The sequence below is a fragment of the Chamaea fasciata genome, unplaced genomic scaffold (assembly GCF_029207755.1).
Source record: "Chamaea fasciata isolate MVZ Bird 193981 ecotype frontalis unplaced genomic scaffold, bChaFas1.0.hap1 SCAF_7, whole genome shotgun sequence".
NCBI classification, from domain to species: domain Eukaryota; kingdom Metazoa; phylum Chordata; class Aves; order Passeriformes; family Sylviidae; genus Chamaea; species Chamaea fasciata.
The window spans coordinates 38,479,155-38,504,615 of record NW_027094092.1 but is presented as its reverse complement, the minus strand read 5'-3'; the positions used below and the strand labels follow the sequence as shown (position 1 = coordinate 38,504,615).

Below are 25,461 nucleotides of genomic sequence, written 5' to 3'. Positions count from 1 at the left end.
TAGTAATTTCTGGTTTCCACAGCATTTCAGTTTGGAGGGTTTTTTTGGCTGGCTATTTAGTTGTTTAAAATATTTCAAGATTGATTGTACATTTACTGTTGAGTAAAAATTCATTATTGATATTTTTCAAGACTTCTGGTAGTAGAAAGCCATATACTTTGTATTGTGAGTCTTTTAAAAAGTCCAATGTAAGTTAGGATATTATGTGCCTTTTTTTTGTTTATGTGAAACTTGGTGGAATGAATCGATTTTCAGACTGGAGCATTAATAACAAATAAATCTGTTTGTTTCACTGAAAGCAAGCAAGGGTGAAATGATACTGTCAGGTAATACAACACCATGAAGGCATCTCATAGAAGTTCCTGTACATATGCCTTATTTCTTATGATAATAATGCTTTGTGGTGGCCTGCTTTCATGCATGTTCCCAAAGGATTTTCTAATTGTTGCAAAACTAATGTGGGTTACTCTGCGTTACAAGAAAAAAGACCTTGCCTAAAAGACCATCCAAGGGAAATCTATACTTCCTACATTTTTCTAAAAGACCTCAATCTGTGGACAAGGATGAGGTGGTTATACAGAGCTTCAGATGCTGGAATAGAATCAAAATGTTCTTGAGAATATGACTACTGAATGATTGCAAGTAGAAGATAATACCTTTAAGTGTTTCAGTAAGATGTATTAGTTTTTCTTCTTTGAAAAATCTATTTAAATAGTCAGTAACCAAATGCCTAGTCCCCAAACCTTTTTCCTCTCTCTGTTAGACTAAGTGGAATGGAGTCCCATCATATGTCTACGAGTCTTTGCTCTGTTTCTGTTGCACAAGAAGGGTTGGGGAAAATCGCAGCATTGGCTTGGTTTGAGTTTTGACACAAAAATCCTGAAGCAAAGCTTTTCCCTTGGTCATAAATCAAAGGCAATGATGAAAAGTGAAAAGTTTTGGCAAAAATTCAATTAAATATTTACCTACTCCTATATTAAGAATTTATCTGAAAAAATACAGTTTTATTTGAAATTTTACATTTAATCCATGCGTATATTTAGGTTGAATTATTAACTCAGTGACTTAAACTTTATAGTGTTAGATGCATTTTTGTGTCTCAGAAGTACCACATGTGCAGCCTTACTTTGTCAGTACAAAAACAAGATGGTGTGTTCACAGCAGAAGTCTAAAGAAATGTTGGTTGCACAGCATTTTTTGTCTTTATTCTATGTGCTGTCTACACTACCAGTCAGCTCCTCCACCTGAGGCTTTTTTCCTACATCCCAGGCTCTTAAATACACAATGTTTACTTTCAGATTTAAAATGTAATAGCCAACATTACAATGAAACAATGAAAAGAAATGTTCAGATTCAAAGGCTCTGTAGATCTGTCTTTAAAATTCTCTGAGGACCTGTGCCAGCAATAGAGCCAATTCTCGTGTTTACATGTCTCTTTCAGGAAATCAATATAAAATCTGAAGTATATTTAAATGTTCTTAAAACTGTAAGTTAAAAAGTAATTCTATTCTACTACCTTTATCCGCTAGGTGACAGCACAACTCTTTTACCTTTCTGTATCATTATCCCTAGATGCTTTTTTAAAAAGTAGTTCAGCACGAACTTTTAAGAATGTGTTCTTTCCAAGTGAAAAGTATGTGCTGTACATGCTTCTTTTAATGAGTTAAAATTTTATATGGTAAGAAAATTTTTCATAGTGTAGTTATTTTAGTTAATGCAAATAAAATTCTTTTATCATTGAGCAAAATTGTTTAACTGTGGAAGATGGTGCAGAGTAGCTTGTCGTCTGATGAATAGCTATGGAAAAGCAAGTCCTGGAAATAACTGGGGAAGAAAAGCAGTTTTCAACCCCAAGGTAAGATATGCAGAACCATTATACTTTTGCCTATACTCCTGGTCTTTAAAAAGAACCTAAATTAATAAAGCTTTCTTCTTAATAAATAATATATTTTGCAGTGCAGTAAACCTTGTTTACAGTGATTTAATTAGAGATGCACTACCTGCGGTACTCTTATTTTATAGTTCATTTGTCTTCTACTGTAGTAGTCACTTTCAATTTTCTGAAAATTCTTGAGAAGCCCAAGCATTGGGAAGAAAACAGAAGATAAAGTTTATAGAATTGTATTTTCATGCAAAATTTTTGCATGCATTGTGAAAACTGATCCTGGCTAAAATTCATTTCACTGCTGCTCTGTGCTTGGGTAAAGTTATATCTCCAAGTGTCCATAGACAAGTCAGGCAATGCCCTGTGCAAGATTAAATGTACTGTAAATACTAACTTTCTTACGTATACATATACACATACACGTACACGTACACGTACATGTACATATATATACACACACACACATAAGTAATAACACATATAATTAATTAAAAACATAATTTGTCAGGTTTAGAGATTTTACATGGTTTAGAAAGCCAAGCTCAAGTATTAAAAGGGCCACGAGTGCCGTGTTTTTTGTTTAAACTAAACTTTTTAAGATATGTATTTGATGATAATATTTTGTTTGGATGAGATTATTTTACATTGCACTGTCAAATTGCTTATTGTTCAATGGTGGAAAAATTGTCTTGATTCTTAATAAAGAATACAAATTTGTTACATAGGAGAACTGCTTCTATCATCTGCTGCATTCCATGAATAAGGCTTTAAAACGAATACCTGAATATGTACAGTAGGCAAATTAAATAAGCAAAATGAATATTGCAGCATAATAAAGCATGGTGGTCAATAAGTAAAATGAAATAATTTTACTGATTTGATGGGTTGTCTTACCAAGCATCTTCAATATAAACCTTCTAGAAATCTGGATTTTAAATATTTAGGAAAAACGGACTTGTAATAATTTATAAAGCGTCATTCCTATAAATAAATTTCAGTATTATTTACAGAGCTGATTGCCAGCTGAAATTTTGACAAGATTTATGCTCTGGTTACTAACCTTCTTCCCCAAAACAGTGCAAGTTTGAATAGAATTTGGCCCATTTGTGTTTAATGGCTGAGGACCATGGAAGGCCTACACAGTTAAAATTTATGATAGAGCAATACAAAGGATTGCTTTGTACATTGACTTAGGATTTCTAGCAACATTAAAGGCTGGTTTATTTCAGGGCTTCTAGTAAAATTCTGTGGTTCACCTTTGAGACATCATTTTATATACATTTATATAACTTTTTTTTTGTCTTATTACAACATGGAGTATGAATATTTCATTTAGAAGAAAGAATTCCTCCCTGAATTCCATAATTTTCCTGTTTTTTCTCAGAGGGTAAAAATCAAATACTCAATTTTGCTGCCTAGTCAACTGCATTCCCATTATAATAATTTTCTTTTAGGAATACAACAAAAACTAAATACATCAGCTGGCTGCACTGCATAAGAAGCACTTCTGTACCTTTCAGTTTAACTGTAAAACACTTAAATGAGAAAGCTCTCAAACCTGATTTTGTGCAATTATGTGGATAACAGACAGTAAGCAAAGAAGTTACCAAGTTCTTAACCGAGAAAGAAGAGAAACATTTGTACATTGCATTAAAAAATGTTGCCTTTTTCTACAAATAATTTAAAAATCAAAGTAGCAATTTTATTAATCACTTTATAGTTAAAAATGTGTAACTTCCATAATAAACTCGTATTTTGGGGTGTTTATGGCTGTATTCAGACATTTAAAAATAAACTAGAGAAGCTATGAGATCTTTTCTTGGCAGTGACTTTTAACTATGTATTTGAAAAAGGTTCTCCTTTCTTGGGGTGTACATAGATAGAAATTAGTGGTTTTCAGACACATTTTTGTTAACTTGTAAACCAAAGAATATTTTATTATTCTAGATAAGATTTTAAAACCCCATAATTCTTAAAATTATCAGTGCTAACAAAGTAGCATCTTTACTTTTGGAAACAGTTGCTCTCTGAGAATGCTTTTCCAAAAGGAAACTTTCCTGAGCTCTGTCATACCATTAGTTTCTAAGTAGAACAAAAGTTACCTTGAAAATTTCTTTTTAAGGGAGGCTGGTACAGTACAGCTTCGTGTCCCAACACCCTGCTCCTGTTTCTTACCTTCCTGGTATTACACTAATGACTTCAGTTAAATTGCTTGTGATTTATAGCTGTCTGAGAGAATCATCAGGTTGGTCATGCTTTTAGCAGCTCTTTCTACAAAATAGGATGTGAAACAATACCTTCACTACTAAAGTCTGGTCATCTCTATCCCGTGTTTCACAGAAAAAAATTGATGGCTTGATTCTGAACTTGCTGAAATCTTTAAAAGCAAAGCTTTTCTGCCAGCTTCAGCAGGTGTCGAGTCAAGCCCTTTGTTCTGATCCTGCAAGGATTTATGTGCACACTGCTGTATACCCATTAATTTCACATAACCAAAGTCATTACTGATTTGAGGCGCCTGAGTTTTAACGGTATTTGTATTTTTACTTGCAAAAATCATGGTTCCATTATAAGTTGTGGTTCTGTCATTCATAATCAAGGCTTAAAAGCTATTTTTCATTCTTTGCAATTTTTAGTGCAATTTTGTCTTTGATTTTGTCTTTGCAAAACCAATGGATGCATTTAGAAGCATGCAAAGGAAAAAAATCTGTAGCATAAGAAAAGTGACAGATAGCTGGAGGCTGAGGAGTAAAACATCATTGTTAATAGAGTAAATGAAAAATGAAATACTAAGATTAAAACAAAATGTAGTAGGTGGAAAATGCAGATGACTGCAGTTTTTTCAGCAGCAACAATTACCTCTGCGGTTGGAATGGTTGAGAACCTCATAATAGTGGAGGTATTTATCCTTCTGACATCACTGGAAGAACAAGCCCCATTTTGCAGCAGAATGCTGGGGCACAGACTCTACAAGTTATCTGCATTGTTTCAGACTTCTCCAAGGCTGCATGAGCCTTTGCTGTATATGTAAGCCATTACACAATCTGCCATTCTCAAACTGAATAGCCTCTTGGTTTCTTGCTGCTAGCACGTAATGTTACGATTCTGCCATCGTTTTTGCAGCACAGGCAGGAAGGCAAGTTTTTTTCTCCCATTTAAAGTAACAAAAATTAACATAAAAGTGGCATTTCTATTTATTAGTCTTATTCAAAGTAATTTTGGCAAATGCATTGGTTGGCTTATCAATGAATGCCTCAATCCTTTCTTCTTCATACCTTTAGGTACTCTGTCTGTGCTTCCTGAGTTCCTTCCTCAGGCCATCCTGTAACCTTGCTAGCTTTTCCCACGTCCTCTTACATTTGGGCAAAGGCAGTTTGAGCTGTTTGGTGCATTGACTACATAATCAGACTAGTAAATAACACCTGCAACTGGCTATGTGGCTGTTACCAAGCAATTCATAATCATGTTTCACTTTTGATAAAAGCTGTTAAGACTGTTAGACTAGAAAAGTATCTAGTTTGACTTCACAGCAGCTAATTTATTTTTAAAATATACCAAACAAATAGAAGAGTCCTGTCTATTTTAGATAGCTATTCCTCTGGTAAATATAATTTAAAATGGCCAGTGAATTCAAGGTGTTCAGAATAGCTGAGGTTGAAAGGTGTCTCTGAAGACTGTTGAGTCCAACCTCCTGCTTAAGACAGGGCCAGCTAGAATAGGTTGCCCAGGGCCATGCCCAGTTAGGTTTTGAGGATCTCTGAGGACAATGTCTCTACAACATCTGTGGGCAACCTGTTCAGTCTCACCAGTACAGAATCTTCTTAGGTGAGGCAGAAGTTCCTGTATTTCAGTTTTCCCCCCTTGCCTTTTGTCCTGTCAGCTGGGCACCGCTGAAAAAGGGCCACCTCCTGCCCCATGAGGTATTTGTACCCATGGATGAGGTGCCCCTGAGTCTTCTCTTCACAAGGCTGAACAGTGCCAGCCACTTCAGCTAGATACATGAGAAGCTCCCGTCCCTTACTAACCTTCTGGGCTCTTTGTTTTACTCACTCCAGTTTCTCTCTTCTTGTACTCTTCAAGTGCAAGACTGCACATGTTTTCTGTACCTATTTCTTACAGTTCAGTACTGTTGAATGCATTTAACCTTTACTTAGTAGCAGTAGGAGTAATTATTTGTTTTATACATCAGCCCCAAAATTTTTTGAAGTATATTTGATTTGATTTTTACTTGTTCATAAATTATGAAAATTTTCTTCCTAGGGAAGGAATACTAGCCCATACTGTAAGCAGAATACTTTTCTGGTTATGCAAAGGAACAGCATCTTTTTTAGCACTAATGGCACTGTTTGTTGTTCTGGATATGTGAATTTAGGTCAAGGATTTTGCTGTGTTGAAGATGAATAATGTTGGAATCCAGTTTCTGATTATACCCAAAATTTTCATGAGGTTTCTTCAGGCGACTGACTTCCCTTTCACACAGAAGTGCTACAACTCTGTGATGTTTCAAACTTTCTGAATGCATTATTTCACTGTGTTGTGAGTGCAAAAATACAACAATATAAGTAGTATATTTGACTATATAAAATATGGTTATAACTTTGACTACATTTATCTATGAACCTAAATACATATACAATATACATAATACATATATCTATGAAAGAATATAAAAATATAGAACTGACTTGTAAAAATGCTTTAATCCTCCCCTTTTGATTCCATTGGACTCTCAGTCATAACTTGTTTCCAAAGATGCCAGATTACTCCTCAGCTGTGCACTGTCATTCTACAGAATGTTCTTGTAGTGGTTTGAAAGCAAAACAAGTGAGAGGCTCCAAGTCAGAAATACAATTAAATAGGAAGAAAGGAAAAAAAGTAAAATAAAATAAATGCAATAATACAAAAGAGCACTGACAGAGGCAGAATACAACCTGAGCAGGGTGATGGAAGCAGTCCAGATGAGGCGGTCTTCCTGAAGCAGTGATCCTATAGAAAGGTCTGGTATCTCTGGGCCTCTGGGAATCCAGTGGATAAGGGCTGCTTGTACTGTCCCAAACCCCAGATTATATCCAGGTGAAAATGCTTGGTTCCTCCCTCTGGGCAGAGCATCTCACGATGGGATGATGAGTCATATAGGGGGTCCTTGATGGCCCATTAAACAGAGATAGCTCCCAGAGGGAGTCATCTATGAGTCATGCAGCAAGGCATTGATGGGCCATTAACAGAAGATAATGGCCCAGAGGGAGGGGGCCTGAGAAAATACTGTCCCACCTGAATTCAACTGTTCATGAAGGTGGTGATAGAATACGTTGCGCACATCCTATACTACAACCCAGGACAGTTCTGTAGCATATTATTCCTTTTACTGATCTGAATAGTTTAGATTGGAAGAGTAAAGGACAAATGTAATGACTATGAATGGTGCTCATTTATAGATTTTTATGTTACATGCGTTCCAGTAAGCGTGCTATGCATTTGCACCTTACCAATTTTTTTTTTTTTACATTGGTGTTTGTATTTCACCTTTGGGTTACCTGTCTCTTGGTTAAAGAAACATGGTGCATTCAAATACAAAAGTGTCAAGTATGCGGAAAGCACAGGGAACAGTCTTAGCAGAGTCTCAGCAAAGTCAGGCAGACTGGAGGAAAGGAGAACAGTTCTAACCTACCAAGAAAATTACCTCTGAGGATTTCTCCAGTTGTAAAGGTACTTCAATTTTGAAATTTTATGGGGATCACCAGCCAGTGTTACAACACAGCCTCTGAATCTACAGTTGCTGTGGTTATTATTTATTTTGTATCATGCAATTTGTTTACTGAATAGTGGTTTTTCCTACTACAATAATCATAATGCACTGTGCCCTAAATGGCACTGTATTATAAACTCCCCTCTGAAATAAGCATTATTAAAAAAAAAAAAAAGTTATCTTCTGTAAGATACTTGTCTGTCAGGATTCTTGCTGATCAATATACTTTGAAATGCAAGTAGTCATGGAGGAATTCTCTTGAGTTAGAAACGTTTCCGGGGAATCTGCAGGTAGTGACCTAAATTGAAAATTGTAATTATGAGCTCTAATTAATATTTAGCTAGTTTAATTGAAGAAAAGACAAATATTGAATTTTTAATTAATTACTGATTCTCTAATTTGAAAGTGGAAATAGGAAAGAAATTGTTTTTAAACAATTATATATGTACATAATAATTATTTTTGTAGTGCATCGAATTATTTCCTCCTTCAGAAAGATTACAGCATATTTTCTGGACAAGCACATAAACTTAAAGGTCCAAATATTTAGGTTGGGTCAGATTTTCGGTAGATCAGTGCCTGTAAGTATCCACAAATGAGAGTTGCTTTCTTCTAATGCCCTTTGTTCCTAGCTTCTCAAGTAATGTAAGCAATTAATACACAGAAAATGGATTTGGAAAGTTTATTTCAGTGTTGATACTGAGTTCTACAATTTAAAGTGAATATCTGCCATAAAATGGCTCAGAAGCAGACAAACTTGGGGGAGTAGTCGGTGGAGAGCTGATAGAAACATTTTCAGTAGAAAAGCACTTTCCACCATTTACTCTACTTTAAAAATTCCAGCGAGATTATATTAAAGCCTAGGTTTTCCTCTTTCCCTTTTCAGGATGTTCATGAGAGGTAGAAAAAAAAAGTTTAACTAAATAAAAATCTTCACATTGTATTGCTGAAGGGCTTTGGCTAATTATTTGAATCCAGGTAATTTTTATGCTTAGTTACTACATACAGTCGAAGAGTTTATTCAGGTAATATATACTGAAGTTAATAGTTTTTACATGCTTATGTTCAAACTAAGTAAACTGTGTATATTTTGCTAGTTTTACAGATCTATGATACTGTTTGAAGTTCAGTATTTCTCCAGTTTTCATCAGTCAGTTATGATTCATTCATATGTTGGAGGAAAACTGTTGTGGTTCTCTCTTCACAAAGGATCCTTCTTGCTGCATTACTTCTCAGTCTCTTCTTAAATTGAGAAAGAGACAAGTGCTACCCAGCATTTGTCAGAGTTATGATTTTTCTCCAGCAATGTACAGAAGGTTCTATTTTAAAATTTGAATTTATTTTTTACTTTTCTAGATAAATTTAATGGATCTGTCGCATTTAAAACATGGCTACAGAATATCTACACATTAGGGAGATTTCATATGGCTCTTATTGCACCTGAAAAAATAGTTTCACTTTCAGCACTAAATAGAGAGAAAATAGCGTCAATGTTCATGGTTTTACGGTTTAACGTAGCAGGTGAGAGCTACTCTTCAGAATGGTTGTCATGCTAGTTTCAAAAAGTACAAAAACATGTGGGCTTTCTAGAGCTGAGCAGTCAGTGCTGGCTGTGTGCCAGTATAAGTAAAATGTGTAGAAATGTAATGGCCCAGAGCAAGCTAATGAATGACGGTGTCGCACAAGATCTTCAGGGAACAAGAAGAATATGGAGGTCTTAAATATTTATTTTTGCTTTTGGACAAAATGCAATATATTTTCTAATGTCTTTCAGGGAAAAAAAGGGTCTTAAACTGGAAACAAATATGATTTAAGTGAAAAGAAAGCAGTAAGGCATAAGATGTAAAATTGGAAAATACTGTTTATTCAGAAGTAACAGCATTAGTAAATCAAGGCTGTGAGTTATTATGGTTTCTACTGCTTAGCTGTGCATATGCAGCTGCAGTCTGATTCATTCACAAAAAATGGCAAGATACAACAGGTGGATGGCAGTGATAAATTTAAATGTAGAGAAAGGGAAAAAACTAGGCAGTTATCATGAAGTGGTGGTGCCATGTGTGCAAAGTCTGAGTACAGCTGTAGCAATCTAAATTCTGTAGCTGACCTGGTTTAAACTGTCATTACTGAAGTTTTACCCTTTTTGTTGCCGTTGTAGAATATATGCATTGCCAGATTCCTTGGAAGTCTGCTACTATGCAATATCAGCTAAAAGAACAGACTGGGACAAGAAGTCATTGAGAACAGTCCTGTGGAGAAGGACTTGGAGATTCCCATGGATGAAAAGCTGGACATAACCAACAGCGTACCCTTGCAGACCAGAGGGACAGCTGCATCCTGGGCTGTGTCAGAAGCAGTGGGAGCAGCAGGGCCAAGGAGGTGACTCTGCCCCTCAGCTCTGCCCTCGTGAGAGCCCACCTGCAGTGTTGTGTCCAGGTCTGGAGTCTTCAGCACAAGAGCGGACCCAGACTAGGGGTAGGAGAATGATTGGGGGCTGGAATACCTCTCCTACAAAGATGGGTGGAGAGAACTGGAGTTGTTCAGCATGGAGAAAAGAAGGGTCTGCGTAAACCTCATTGTGGTTTTCCAGTACCATGAATGGGGCTATAAAAAGTAGGGAAGGGTTTTTTTTATGTGGATAGATAGTGACAGGACAAGGGGCAATGGCTTTAAAGTGAAAGAGGGCGAGGCTCAGTTAGATGTCAGGAAGAAATTCTTTGCTCAGAGGGTGGTGAGGCACTGGGACAGGTTGCCCAGAGAGGTTGTGGATACCACAGTCCTGGAAGTGTTCAAAGCCAGGCTGCGTGGTCCTGAGCAAACCGATCCAGGGAGAAGTGTCCTTGGCCATAGCCAGGGGATTGGAATGACCTTTAAGGTCCCTTCCAACTTAAACTATTCTATGATTGTATGATTCATGCAGGAGTATTTTTCTGATTAGTGTTTCTGTTCTGTGCACATGCCTGCTGTATACACAGGTTTAACATTGCTCTACAGAGATGCAAAACTTAACATCTGATCTTTGACTCTGAAACGTGATGATATCCATGGCAAATCACTATTCAAAGACTATTTAATGAGAAAATGTCCTAATGGATTAGTTCACAAGAGAGAGGGGAGAAAATCTTTGTAGTTGTGATAACACTTGATAATGTTGAGCTTTGAAAAACGCACTGTATTTAAGTTAAAAGAAAGGTTGCTGTTTGCTGTACTTTTGGCTTCTTTACTTCAAAATTTCTACTATTTTTAAAGTGATTGCAGATGCTTGTTCATTTATCTGAGGAGGAGTGCTTTGGTACCAAATTAAGTAGATGAATGCTGTTGTTTAAATCAGGCTGTGATAGTTCAGAAAGGTGTGTTGCTTTCCTCAGAACAGCTTCCCTTTTAAAAAGAAAAACTGCTTTTTTCCATACATTTGTAGTCAGAATTGGGTTGCTTTCCAGTACAGGCTTCTACAATGATTACAGTCAGGTGTAGCAGCACCAGCCATTATTTTGGAGGAAAACTGAAGTTTTCTTTATTGGGTCTCATGGTAGGAAACCAAATAAAAGTTGCAATCTAGACCATTTATAAATTAAGGGCCTTGCAACATATACACAGTGTTTATTCATGTGCTTATGCATATACCATAAAACCAGTGGTAATTAGCTACATAAATTATATCCTCTCCAGTTTAAGTCTCAAGTTTCAATTCTCTCCCGCAGCTCAGTAGTGCAGGGCTGCTGTCTCACAGACTTTTCTGGTGGAATAGTTCCAGAGTACAGGGCTCCTGGAGGTGGTCTTCTAAAGGACTTCTATGGTTCCTGCAAGAATGAATTCTTGGAATTAGCTCTGAATGAACAGACTAATTTTATACTCATAGGCTATCCAAGACAGGAACATCCAACCTACAGATTAAACATAGAATTATGGAATGGTTTGAGTTGGAAGGGACCTTAAAGATCATCTAGTTCTAACCCCTCTGCCATGGGCAGGGACACCTGCCAGCTGCCACCAGATGAGGTAGCTTACTTAAAGTATCTGCAGCATTAAGCTGTGAATGTGGAATAGAAGGAATATCAAAACAATTTGATATTAAAAGCTGACTGTTCTCGTTGCCTGCTAATTTCAAAGTTTTCAAACGGTCATTTAATGCTTTTTCAGGTCTTACAGAATTTTCATGTTTTGTAACTTGATGTTTCTCTTTATCTGGATCTGTCATGCCACATACAGAAATGGAGGATGAAAAATGCTGAATATTTATTACATACAGAGAAAAGAAGGATTTGGAAATTAAAACCAAACATAACTCCAAGATTTAAGTTACGTGTTTGCCCTAATTAAAATGCAAGATTTGCTCTGTTATAATGAATATTTTTTCAGTGATTTATGACACTAAGACTGATAAAAGTTAAAGCGCCTGTGTATCCCACAATCGCATTAATTATGTTTCACTAAATTAATTCTATTTTTTTAAAGAGTTCTTTAGGTAATATCTAACTATTAGAACCAAATCGCAAATGAAATAAGAGCAAATATATCAAAGGCGTGATTTTATTTAATTAAGTGAAGGACTATCCCCATTAGTAACAGGATTGCATCTGTTTTCAAAGCAATCTGCATAACTAAGTCATTGGCAAATGTGAAACCACTACAGTCTCCCAGTTTTTACATTAACTAATTGTACATTGATGGGATGCCTTGCTTTGTATACAAGGGGAGGACAGTGTCTATTGCATACTCTGACTTCAGTAAGATATTTAACACAGTCTCCTGTAGACTCATTGTCACAGTGTTGGTGAGTTGTGAGCTGGACCAGTGGTCACTGAGTGAAAAATTGACAGGACTGCTGGTCTGTAGCAGTTGTGATCAGTGGGGCGATGTCCAGCTGGCAGCCACTAACCACTGATGTTGCATGGGAAGCAATACTGTGGATAGCACCAGTGTGGTGCAGAGCAGGATTTTATAATGTTAGACTAAGTGGAGGTCCCTCCCAAGCTAAATTATGCCATGATTTCATGCAAAACGAAAATAACCAATGTAGTGGTGTACAAAAGCACAGGTTCAAGGAAAGAGCAGAACAAAATTTATATCACTAATAGTTGTCATCAGTAGCTGCAGAAAGAATGTTCTGTGTTACAGACTGAGTTTTCAGTGTTGCAGTTTCACACTTGTGCTTAAGGACAGTCAATGAGCAAGTGTCTGTTTAAAGCAGTTTCTCAAACTGCTGTCCTGACACAGTCTTTATCAGTAGAAAGCTTCCAGTTCCTACATACCTGAGTGTGGACGCTGGGAGTCTCGCTGCAGCCTGTGCTGGTATTTACTCCAGTTCACTACATGAAGTTATACAGGTGGCTTTTGACCCAAACTGCACCACTGGTTTCTTCTGTGAGATTTCATATGAAAACACTATCTGACATTGCTGAATTCCATTTTTCTTCTTCAAGTCCCAGAATTTTCCCATGCCTTCCTCCTATTACAACCTCTTGCTGCCATAAATTAGCTTTTCTTTCCTCCATTCCCTGTAAAGAGTGGCTGGTCTTTGGACTTCTAAGTCTACACACTGCCAACACCATATGTGGCTGAGTGCCAGAAGTTGCAAAGAACTGTGAAAGCAGGACACTCTGAGACAAATATCAGATATAGGTGATAACAGCAGCTTCCTGACACTGCAAAGCTCCACTACATTATGGAACTATGCTCTAATCAGACCTTAGTCTCACCCAGCAGTCCATGTAGAATCCAAGGCTCTGTGCTGCTTGCCAGTGGTGTGGTGCAACAACGTTAGATGAGCTGCACAGTACCTCAAAAGCTATAGTGTGTCTTCTTTTTCTTTGATATCACAACAAAACTGGTCAGAGAATTAACTCTTAAGCAGAGTAGGCTATGTTCTCTGGCAGTTCAGGAAAATAAGCAAAGAAACTTATTTTTCTCTCTTCACAGAAATCCCTATTCCCTACCTTTTCATTGAAAGCTGTCTGCTCTGCTGTCAGTTGACCATGCATTCTCCAAACCCTAAAATGAAAGGATTAAACAAAGTCTGGTTTTAACTAAAGACGTATGTAATTTAGGTATTTGGGGGCCTCAGCACTAGCTGCTTAGTCTTGTCATTCTTTTTGGTTACATTAAATTATTTCCAAATATAGATATAAAAAGGTAGCAAAAGGAATTTAATTAATTAGTTGGGTCTATTAGTCACAGGCCTCTAATAATAATGTAAAATGCAAATTCTGTATCTTAAGAACTTTACAGGGAATTTTGCTTCTTTGATGTCATAATATAGAAGAAGCATATGTCAGCATTTGCCTTCTGCAAGCGCTGGTTTTGATTCTCACAGGGTGGATCTTGCAGGTCTGTTTATTCCTAACTTTCACAGTTTGTGAAGAGGACAGCACTTGCCAGTATACAGGAACTCTGATTTTCCTGTTTGTTTGTTTGTTTTATTGTGAGAGGAGGATGGACTGATGGTGTGGATAGGAGAGGTTTGAACAATGAATTGACATTGAAGTGCACATTTCAGGTTATCCACTGTTTAGATGCCAGAAATTTGGATCCATAGAACACTTTTGATATGCTGATTGCATTACACTCCTTCACTCTGACACACATATTTTTGCAGGGGAAGTATGGACATAACTTAAGGGATATAGAATTTATTATTAACGTCAAAAGTAGCGTGGCCCACCACACCATGGCAGAAACTTTCTGTTCAGGTGACAAAAAGCCTCTGCAGATACCATAGCTACATTGAGACTTAGAGTTATCCTTCTTTACTTGACATGTAGCTGACCACTGTCAGTGATTAAAGAGAGTGTGTATTAAAGAAATCAACAAGGGGATTGTAGCATCCTTGCTTGTTTTGAGGATTCATTTTGTTCTGAAAAAAGAAGATCTCTTTTTAAAACAATAAGTCGTGAAAATGCATCTTCTGTGAGAAAAGATCCTTAAGAATTCGGTTACATACACAGTTACTGACCACTAAAAATCAGGTATTTTTCCCAAAGGAAGAAGTTGAAAATTTCTGTCATTACAGTCAGTGGTGGAAAGTCCTCATACTTTTAGTGGAAAATTATTCCTTCTTAACTGGTGGTAATCTTTTTTAAGACATTTATCTCTTGGCAAGTTCAGTGTTGCTAGCCTCTGTGCCTCTGATGGAGGATTATTGCTGTATCTTTGTGTTTAATAGAGCTACACCTTTTTCCCTTCTACTTTTCCTTTGCATTTTTGTTTTGTTTTTTTTAATGCTGTCAAGTTGCTGATGTAATTAAAGTTTGGAAAGAAGAGAGGGTGTGGGCACCTTAAAATGTTAAAGACAGGTTAATTCTAAACATGGCTTTGCATGTTGACATTTCCCAGTTAACAATCAGCTTCGTAGTGGATTTCTCTTGAATCTTTGCCATGATATACTGCCAGCAGATGGGAGTGGTGAAAAATACTGGGAAGACCAGTGACTGCTAAAATAACACATAATAGTGGTGCTGTCATCACCTGTTGCCACAACATAGAATTCAGAAAAAAATGCATGCAGTAGAAGACCTTAGAATATTTGACATCATTGTATATACAGGTCACACGCAAGAAAATAATTTATATTTTTTTTTTTATTCTGTCTACAGATACTTGATAATTTATTGTTGTGTTTTAGTTCACTTGACACCAAGAATCTGGTTCCTTCTTGTATACATATAGAACTTCTCTGAAATATTAAGGAAATATTTTCATTTTAATAAGTAGGGGATTCTGTCCTGAATATCTTAATAAAAAAAGATAAAGCAGTTGTTTTAGACCTTGTCTTGTATTTGGGATGAATTTTGTATTTTAATCCTATAGTAAGTGTTCATAATATTGGTGGGACATTGGAGAAGAAAAAGAAAGATGCATCTAGTTTTTGATCTCTTTGCAGAACTATGGATATCGCAATACTACTTTGCTTGGATACATAAAGTTTGAGTATATTATTCTCAAGACATCTTTTAGAATTTGATCCTGTCTCCATTATTGAGAAAAGTAAAGTTACAACTTCAGTGAAAATTTTGGACAGCAGCAAATCAAAGATGAGTTCAGGGGTTTTTTTTGTACTGCAAAAATATTCAATTTCTAGTTACCTTTGTAAAGTATGAGGAAATTGCTGAGCACTGCCTGCAAATAAGTACAAATTTCTTAATGAAGACGCAAACCTTAAACTGGCAACACGTCAACTTACTTTTGAAAGTAGTGTGTTCTTTTGTCAATGTGTAATGTTACAGCTACTGAAACAGACAAAAACTCCAACAAAAATGTATTTTAAAATCCCAGGAATATTGAAACACTGGATGAAAATCTAAACTTTTGGAGTCTTAATGTTTGCTTTTCTAAAACAATTAAATATTATTTTAGGTGAGTAAAATATTAAGAATCTCTGTTGTGAAAATGTTTTAGTAGTCTAAATTATAGCAGTTGAAATGGGAGAAGACATTGTCTTTAATTTTCTTTTAAGTAGTATTCATTGTTAAACAGTAAAAAGAGTCTGTTTTAAGGAAATTTTTTTCAGTAGCCATCTGGAATGGACCTAGAGTACTTGTACAATATTAGTTTATCTATACTTCTGGTTTATAAATCTTTCCAGTATATAGGGAACTAAAAGTAGTTGAAGTTTTCATAAAAATTGTATAAAGCCTTATCAGCCATGGAAAGATATTATAAACTGTGAGTCCTCTAATTTTATTTATTCGTGCATGTTTCTCCTTTAGTTATATATGGAAATAATTTGACTCCAGGTTTAAATCAAATCTTTTAAATGAGAGAGGAAAGATGCATGCCTTTGTAATAAATGATGAATAAGTCTGTCAGCTGTTCACTGGGTCAAGCACTATGTACAGTGCATGTACACTGTGTACGAGAAAAGAACTTTCTGAGAGTAAGCTTGAGGTGTAACAGTAATCCCTCAAGCTTCCTAGTCTTGGGGAGAAAGTTGCTTCTGTATACTGCTCATAGTAGACTTTTTTCTTGAAGAATAAGGCTTCCAGCCACACCTGCTAGCTGATGTATATTCATTGAGGCAGGTTATTTCGTTGTTTGTGTACCTCACCACAAATCCTTTGGACAGTGTGCTGACTTGGTTGGAGATGTGATTAACTAAAAGTTTCCTAGGGAAGCCTGAAAGGTTGGAATTCTGAAAAAAAAAAAAAAGATTATAAATTGTTTTTTACATACAGAGAAAGATAAAAAGGGATAGTTTAGACAACAGAATCAATTTTTGAAACCCTTCTACTTTGTATATATCTTTTGTATATTTTTCTTTTATTAGCTAATCTTTTGTGAAAGGACCTAACCCAAAACCCGGGTAATTTGAAGATGTCCATCTCAGTGTGTTGATACAATGACCTGTGTGATCAAGTACCAATAACTGAAGTCATTTAGCATACACTCCAGCTGCTGTGTTAAACAGCTTTTTTTATTCCATAAGGGCCTTAGTTTGATGATACAAGCTTTCAGTGCACCCCAACTATAGGGCTGTAATGTACATGCACTGCTGACTGATCTTGCAGCAGCAACAGACCTTTCAGAATTCTACTGGATATTGGTGTGCATTCTGTGCAAAGTAGAGGTTAAAAGGAAAAGGGGGGGGGGGGGCAGATACCTGACTTCCTTTACAGGGAGTGCCACAGCTCCTGCAGGCGCAACTTTGTGTCCCAGCCAAAGAGGCACGTGCTTGGCTTTCCATTCTCTGTAGGATTCCTTGTTGTGTGAAATTTATTCACTGCAATGTGGAGTAGTACACAGAGAACCATAAATAGCTAATCTAAGCTCAGGGTCGATTCCGTTTTTATACTCAAAATTCTGACCAATTTTGCAGATAAATCCAAAATACTAATGCCTCAGGTAATATTTCTACAGTGAGACCTAATATTTTTTCAAAGATCTGTATCTCATATTTTTGATTTGTATTTTGTTGAAACTCTTGTAATGGTAGAGTCCTTAAGGACAGGTCAGAAGGCTTATAGACTGTTGAATGTGTGACAAAGAGACCATAAAGAATCTGGTCAGATGTAGCTAATTAAAGGTAAATGAAGGACAGCTGCTTTTTATGTTGCCAGCACATCTTTGATCTGCTCTACCCGTCAGACCTCTGTGGGCAAGGTAGTTAAATACAAACTAGGAGGCCTATTTTAAAGACATTAAAACCCTCCAGGGCAATCGAGTGACAGTCCAAGCAGCCATAAGCTGTTTGCTTTATTCATTAGAGAACTTTAAATGTGTCAAGAAATAAAATAATGTCCATGCTCTTAGATCAGCATTAGCAATGAAGATTACAACAGCTCTGGGACATATGAATGGGCAAACGTCTTATGAAAACAAGTTTACTGAGAAGCATTTTACTTCTAGCAGCAACGAAAATATCAGTTACACGTTTTTGTTGCAGGAATATTGATTCAATATGCATTGAAATATCTGAAGCTGTAGTGACGCAAACATCGTGTAACCCAGCGCTGACCTCAGTGGTCTCCTCAACCATGGTTAAAAAACTTCCATTTCAGACACAGATGAAGGAAAGAATATGTTGTATCTGAGTGACATAATAGCCTGTAATACTTGCTGAAAAATTTATGGAGAATTTGCACAATATGTAGCCTTTCCCTTGTGTCTAGAGACTCAGATACTGAAGTTTGTAAACTGCAAGTGTTTATTTTATAATGCAAAGTTTTAATGCTAATATAGCGTCAGAAAGACTAACTAAAAAAAAAATCAGTTAGCTATATAAACAACTCTTTATTGCTAGTCATTTTGGAAAAAGCAACTTTACACAGAAGTATTTGTGAATCCAACCCAGTGTATTTTTTGAAAATTGTTTGATATCTTAATGTTTTATTACTATTTTAAAATAGGAATTTAAATGATAGTTAAAATGAATCTAATTCCTGTGACATTCTAAATGGTAAATTCTTGTGATCCATGCTATATTGCCTCAATAAAATTTAAGAACTTGAAGAAAATACTTGGTTTTTTTTTAATGTTGTGTGCTGTGTTTTTCTCCATTATATTTCATGTCAGTACCTAAATGTCACCTCGTTTGACTGCATGATCAAACCCTCCATGATATTTAGCCTCACTAGAACAGCTTTGATATTATAATCAGGTAAATGTGAAAAATCTAGAATTCCAGTTGTATTTTTGACTGTGTCATAAATGCAAATTTTGTGGGTCTTACCATACAAAGAACATTTCTACATGGCATTTTGCCTCAGAAAGGCTCTGTGTGAGTAGTGCAGTTGGAACTGCATCCCTGTGAAAGCAGTATATCCTATTGGAGCCTGGAAGAACCTTTCTTCTAAAGACATGTAGCTCTAGTAGGGGATTCTATGTTATGAGCCACTGATTTTTGCTGGCTGATTTGACAATTCCTTCTAGCCTTACTATGAATATGTTTAACTATGCATAATTTAAAATTAACTTGATCCTCCAAATTGTCATAGGTTTCTCTAATGGCAGATATAAGTATCAGTTAAGCCATAGGCATGAAGTTAATCAGGTTGGTAGGTCTGTGAAACAAGGACTTAATTTTTTCGTTTTGAAGTACGCAGCAAATAAAAAATCAAACTGGAAGATGGCCTTTGTTTTTACTCAATACTTAAAGAACATAAATGAGCATTGAGCAGTTTAAGTGAAGCATGTTGAGATTCATAGAGCTATATTCTAGGCAACAGTAGTTATAAAGATGTGGTTATTGCTGGCAGCATGAGCATAATTTCCTGATTTGACTGTGCCTTGAATGTTGTAGAAAGCAAACATATAAAAAAATTGTGCTAAATTTAAAGCAGTTTGCGTACCTGCTTTGAACATTAAAGCTAGATATTTTTACCCTGCAGGCAAGAAATACATTGATGAAATATCGCAGAATTCTCCTAAATGTAAGTTAGGTAGACATTGTTGATTGAGAACCCATGGTTTTGATGAGCCTATTTACAACTATCCCGCTCACATTGAATCAACGTGTCAGCTTGGCTGTGTGTTAGGCTGAAAAAATGCCTATACTATGGTAGAACTACTGCAAAAGGGTATTATGATTGCTTGATAGGACCATTTGTCACAAATCTAAAGATGCAATAAAAATAAGTCAGAAAAAAGGAGCTAAAAATATAAGAATAATCTCAAGGGGGTTTATTTTTTTCATTTTTCCAACGAAGTCCCTGAGGCAAGACAAGTACTTTCTCAATGTGTTCCTTATTGACAAATGTTGAATTTCAAATATTGTTTTATCATTACTATAATAACCTCTCAGTACTTGTATATGCATGTATTATCTCAAGGTGGAATTTCCCCTTCCAGAGGTATAAAGCTTTGTGCACATATAGATCGCAATTTGGGTTTGAGTATCTTTTATTCAGAGCATGACTATTTAAGAAGATGCATACCATTTTCTGTCTTTATTCACTTAATTGCTGTAACCCAATTTTCAAGCTCACCAAAATAATAAACTGCAATTACATTTGTTTTATATTTGCAATAGAACTGAACAGTTTCCCATGTGATAATAATGTTCTCTTTAGCTGGGCAGGCAGCAATGAAATGCAGCAGATACTGGGTAAGAATTATGAGCACCAGAGATGAGCAATTTGAACTTTCTGATGTGAGGACTGAGCATCAACATGTTTCTAGCTAGGTCTGTGTATTGGGACTTGGATGCTGAAGGGGGTTATGGCTGAGCAACAGTTGCTCTACACAAAATGCTGCCTGAAACACTCATTTCCAGCTCCTGTCTTCTACACATCTAGGATGTAATTTTCCTGCCTTTGAGGAACCTTTACTTGAAACCTTGAAGATTAAAATGTTTGTTTGCTATACCATATAACCAAGGAGCCATTATTATTTCAACACAAGCTGAATGACTTTTGTGGAGAGAGCTTCAAGAACAATGACCACTTTCAGCACAAATAGTATAGACCAAACAACAAAAATTTCCATCTACTGCAGAAGTCCAGGGTGGTTTGGTTTTCTTTTTTATTCTTTTTTTTTTCTTTTCTTTTTTTTTTTTTTTTGGTTTTTTTTTGTTTTTGTTTTTGTTTTTGTTTTTGTTTTGTTTTGTTTTAAAGCAGGTAATCACTGTTCCCAATCCCACTTTTAGGGATAACAATTCCATATAGCAGTGCTACACTGACAGGTTGCATCTGTTGAGGAACACTGTTACCTAACAAGAAGTTGAACATGACCCACCTCCTCCTGTAGACATGCAAAAGACTTCTAAAATGTGACAGTAAAGAAACAACTCCTCCTGGGATCCTCCGGTGGTCAGCCAACACATTTTTAAACACAGACATCTTTGTCTACACCAAGGGGAAAATCATGTTCAACAACTTGTTTTATTAACATGTTTTCTAGTGTATTTTCTCTGTGTAGATGAGGTCTCTGAGGAAGAATGACTCATGACTACAGCACTGCCATTATGGAGTACTTTTTGGAGTAACTTTTTATTTCTTCACATTTTCTAAGGAAAGCATTGATTTTGGTCCTTACCTAAAACATTAATTAATGCTTGTGAGGAGCTCCAGGGCACCATTAGTTAATCCCATAACACATCAATAAATAGAATCATGGGCAAGAGTTAAAATAGGTGTCACTTTCTTAAGTGAAGGCTAACAGGTAGATCTTTCTCAGCACAGTCTGTGGATGCTCTTGCACAGTTTTCCTTGGAGCCTAGTTGACATGTACTACAATTGAAAATGGCACAGTATGTGACTGCTTCCCTAGGAAAGGAGTGAACCTTGGCTGCCCAATGAACCTAAAATTTTGTGGACTTTTCTGAGAGGTGTACCCTTACAGAACAGGTAAAAGCTTCATGTGTCTGTGAAGATGAAGTCAGATGTCCAGTTGATAGAAATTAATTAATCTGTGCGGAATTGACTGCAGGAATGCTTTTTTCCAGACATTGATTGTTTATGAAATAGCACTGTTACAATCAGGAAGAGAGTCCGTGCTTCATCTTGTCAAATGAAGTGTTTTAGCCAACAGAAAAGCATATTTAAGAGGAATTTGTCATTGTTTTTATTAGGATACAAAGATCAACACGAGATTCTTTCTGTCAGACTTATATTCTCAGAAGGAAAGGCATAGCACGCATAAAATATTTATGATCACTTCGTACATTGTAACTATATCTATGTAAAAGCCAAAATAAATACCAACTGTTCCAGCTATTCAATATATAGTGCCTGATGTGTTTATTGCCAGATTTTCTATGACCAGTCTCCTGTCTGTTGTGTTTCTCCAGTGACTCTGTTATTCCAGGGAAATGAGTAACACAAGGGGAGGAGGGTGCATAATGGTTTCTATGCTATAGGGGGTTGTCTGAACTAACACCTGGATCATGCTCTACACCTCTTGAATCTGTGTTGAATCTGTGTCGTGTATTATGCAGAAAACATATAGAGGGTGACCTACTCACCTACCTCTGCCTAATGCGTGAACAGAGATGGTGTTTCTTTGAAACAAATCAGTGTCTATCACGGGCACTTCACACTTTTCAGTTCATAGCTTTGAAGATCAATGAAATGCTGAAGATAAAAAGATAAATCCTCTCCTAAGGAGTTCCAAAGCCCAAATGGTTGGTTTTATCTGTATTATTTTGCAAGAACTGTTTGCTAGATTTTATTCTTTTTCTCCCTATGCAGTGAATAGATGAAGTGTAGAAACCCTTGCAGATATAAGGAGAGCTATAATCCTGTGCTGCTGAAATCTCAAGCTTTCAGCTTTTGCCAGGTGGATTGTTACCGTTAAAGCAAATTTTAAGCAGTGTCATAGTATTCTCAAGTCACGTATGATTACTGATACAGGATTTGTGTGAATGATGGAATAGAGCAACAAAGAACAAAGGAACTCAAAATAGCCACCAGTCACCAAAATGTTTGCACTGAAGAGATGTATATGAAGATTGCCAGTTTGAAATTTTAAGTGTGAATCTTGTAAAGGGAAATGTAATGTAATCCATATTGGGAAACAATTTTAAGACAGAACATACTAGTTGGGGAAGGGAAAATGCCTTACTGAGGAGGGTTATTTTGAGGGATCAGCATTTTCTGTCATTTTATTCCCTCCATGAGCTCAGTTATTGAGCAGAATGTTTTACATAATAGAATTCTGGACTCCCTTCTTGGTTTTTGATATTCCACTTGTGTATGCTCAGAGCATGTCAATGATGACAGCTGGTTATTTCTTCAACACACAGATTTTGATTATGTCTTGTTTTATGGTTAGTATTTGGTTTTCACAGGGAATGTTTTCCCACCCAGAAGACAACAAATGTTGCACTGACCCAGTAATTGTTCTTTCCTATATTTCCTTTGGGCTCTTGTTCACCTAGTTGGATCTGAGTTGTTTTTAAACATAATTAGGCCATCATAAATCAATCTGGGGTAGTTTGCATGTGACATCACCAAGGAGACCCAATGGGATGATTAGAGAATCTTTTCGGACAGTGTATCTGCAACTATTTTAACTACTTTATCATGGAAATAAAGTTTGTAAACAGTAGTGTTTGCAGGGTGACAAGTTAAGATATATTGTACCCTGATAGAACTGCTTAGTAAATTAGATTTGCATAGTGCTAATTGAATTTGTCACAAAGCTGATGAACACAAGTTAAAGAAAGAGCAATATATTTTATTTTATTGAGCACATCTCAGAGTGCTTGTAATTTAGTAGGGCCACCACACTTTCTGGGCAGGCTATCAAGTAGGATGTTGTAATGATTTGCATGACTACTATAGTAAATGGAAAAATGTAGTTTGTGTTTGTAGCTGTTCCATTAGTGTCTTGCACAGTGTGCAGCCCTTTGGTGCTCTTCAGAGAGCTGTGTCATAATCCCTGCATCTTTTGAAGAATTCGGTCTGGTAAAGTCAAGTAACTATACATCGTTTACAACCTGGTGTGTAATTATCTGATGAGACAAAGGAAAGACTGAGAAAGGCAGATAACCAATAGAATCCTGAAGTTATCAAAACAAAGCTCTTGCCAAGAACCTTGGAATTCATCTGATTCAGTTGCTGGAAAAATGCCTGAATTAAAAATTATCCTACAAGGACCAAGAAAATAGAACCAAATTCTGGCACTCTGCAGTTTTCTCCCAAAATGGTCATTAATGCTGCAAAAACGGAATAGGGTGAGCAACCCTTGGCCCCATGCTTGGCCCCCTACTGTAGGCTCTATCTGCCAAAATAAGATGGAATAGAAGATCAAAAATGGGGAGAGGGGGAGAAGGCTGGAAAAAGAGAGCTTAGAAAAGGAGGGTGGTTGGAAAGGGAAAAGCTCATAGGCTATGCCCCCTGCCAGCACTGGAATACTTGGTTGCAGCTCCCCTCACAAAGCACCTGTTGGCAGCTGTTGAAGCAGTTTATAGATTTTGGTACAGTTCCCTTATGTGAAATGTGATATGATCTTATTTTAGTAAAATAGAAGTAATTCTTGGACAGTAATTACAGCAATAAATATACCTGCACAGAAATAACAATGATGTCTTTTGCTTTCATTGAAAAAATTGCATTATTTTTAATGAATGTCATTACTACTATTATTAATATCCTTTGGCTGATATCACCTATTGTCTTCCTTTTATCCAAAATTGAAAAAAGCTCAATGTTGCATGGAGTGAAAAGAAAATACAACAAAACAATGATCATAAATAGTAACCTGATACTGTCCTTCAAACTCAGCGGCAGAAAAGTAGGGATCAGGGGCTGTCTGGCAAATTTTATGTTTTTCAATCTTTATGCATTAGTGCGTAGTGATAGAAAATAGTGAAAATTGTTTCTGTTAAATTAGAACTCACAGCAAGTATTTTATGTTAGGAACTCCATTTAAACATTTTAACATCTTCACAAATTTTAATGTAAATTTCTGTTAAATACATTTAATGAAGAATTTTAGCATTACAATTTACACCCTCCTTCAGTTACTATCTCCAAAAGTCACTTGTGCACATGTGCAAAAATTTTTGCTGTTCTTTCTTGTTGTATAAACAGCTTTTTATTCCTTAGCATAAATATGTGAGAGTTATCAATAAAATATATATTCAATATGTATAGTGTATCAAGCAGAAAATAAATTGTTATTTTTAAATATAGGTATTTAATATAGGCTGAGCTAAAAACTCTGTTGCATTTATTGCCTACATCTCCTTTGACTATAATGAGAATCCTCCCTCTGCTAATGCTCTGCTTCAGTTTAAAAGGCTTACTTAGTAAGTATCTGCAATGTGTACCACTCAGGCAGAGCCTGGTTCCTGCATGAAGCTCACCAAGAGCTTTTCTGCACCAAGTCTATCAAAGAATAGGGCAAAAATGCAAATTCCATTAGTTCAATAGTTTTTGTGTGCAATATTTCAAAATGCAATTTTCTCTTTTTGTTAATTTCAATACTTTTCTTAGAAAAAGTAGTTGAGTAGTCTAGCATGTAACAAACTGTATTAGAGACTGTTAACTTTAGCAACACCTAATCTCATATGTGGTGTGGCCATAAAAGGAAGAGGACGGTACATGGAACTTAAGACAGTGACATCTGAAATAGGAGAGCATCTAGTGGAACATAAGGACATGCTTAGTCTCAGTGGGACTGTATGTTATACATAGAGAAGGGAATTTGCAGATTATTTTAACTTGAAGAAGAATGCTTTCCTGAATCAAGATTTTTGGAAACTTAACTCTGAATCACCAAAAGACACATTTTTTATTACAAAAACTTTGTGAATATTTTTAAATAATCATAAATAAATTAAATAAATACAGTCAAACATTGTAATAAGTATAGTCTTCACAAGCTGCTTCTTCATGATGTAGCATTAAATTTATTACAATGGGTAAAAAGTGTGAGTGGACATTTAAGGGTCCTAATA

General features: G+C 36.1%; 1 protein-coding gene across 1 annotated transcript in view; it reads left to right on the top strand.

Annotated features, from left to right (window-relative positions):
- Positions 1–25,461, top strand: part of SLC25A21 (solute carrier family 25 member 21) — a 235,563-nt gene that overhangs the window by 108,035 nt on the left and 102,067 nt on the right. The window lies entirely within an intron of this gene.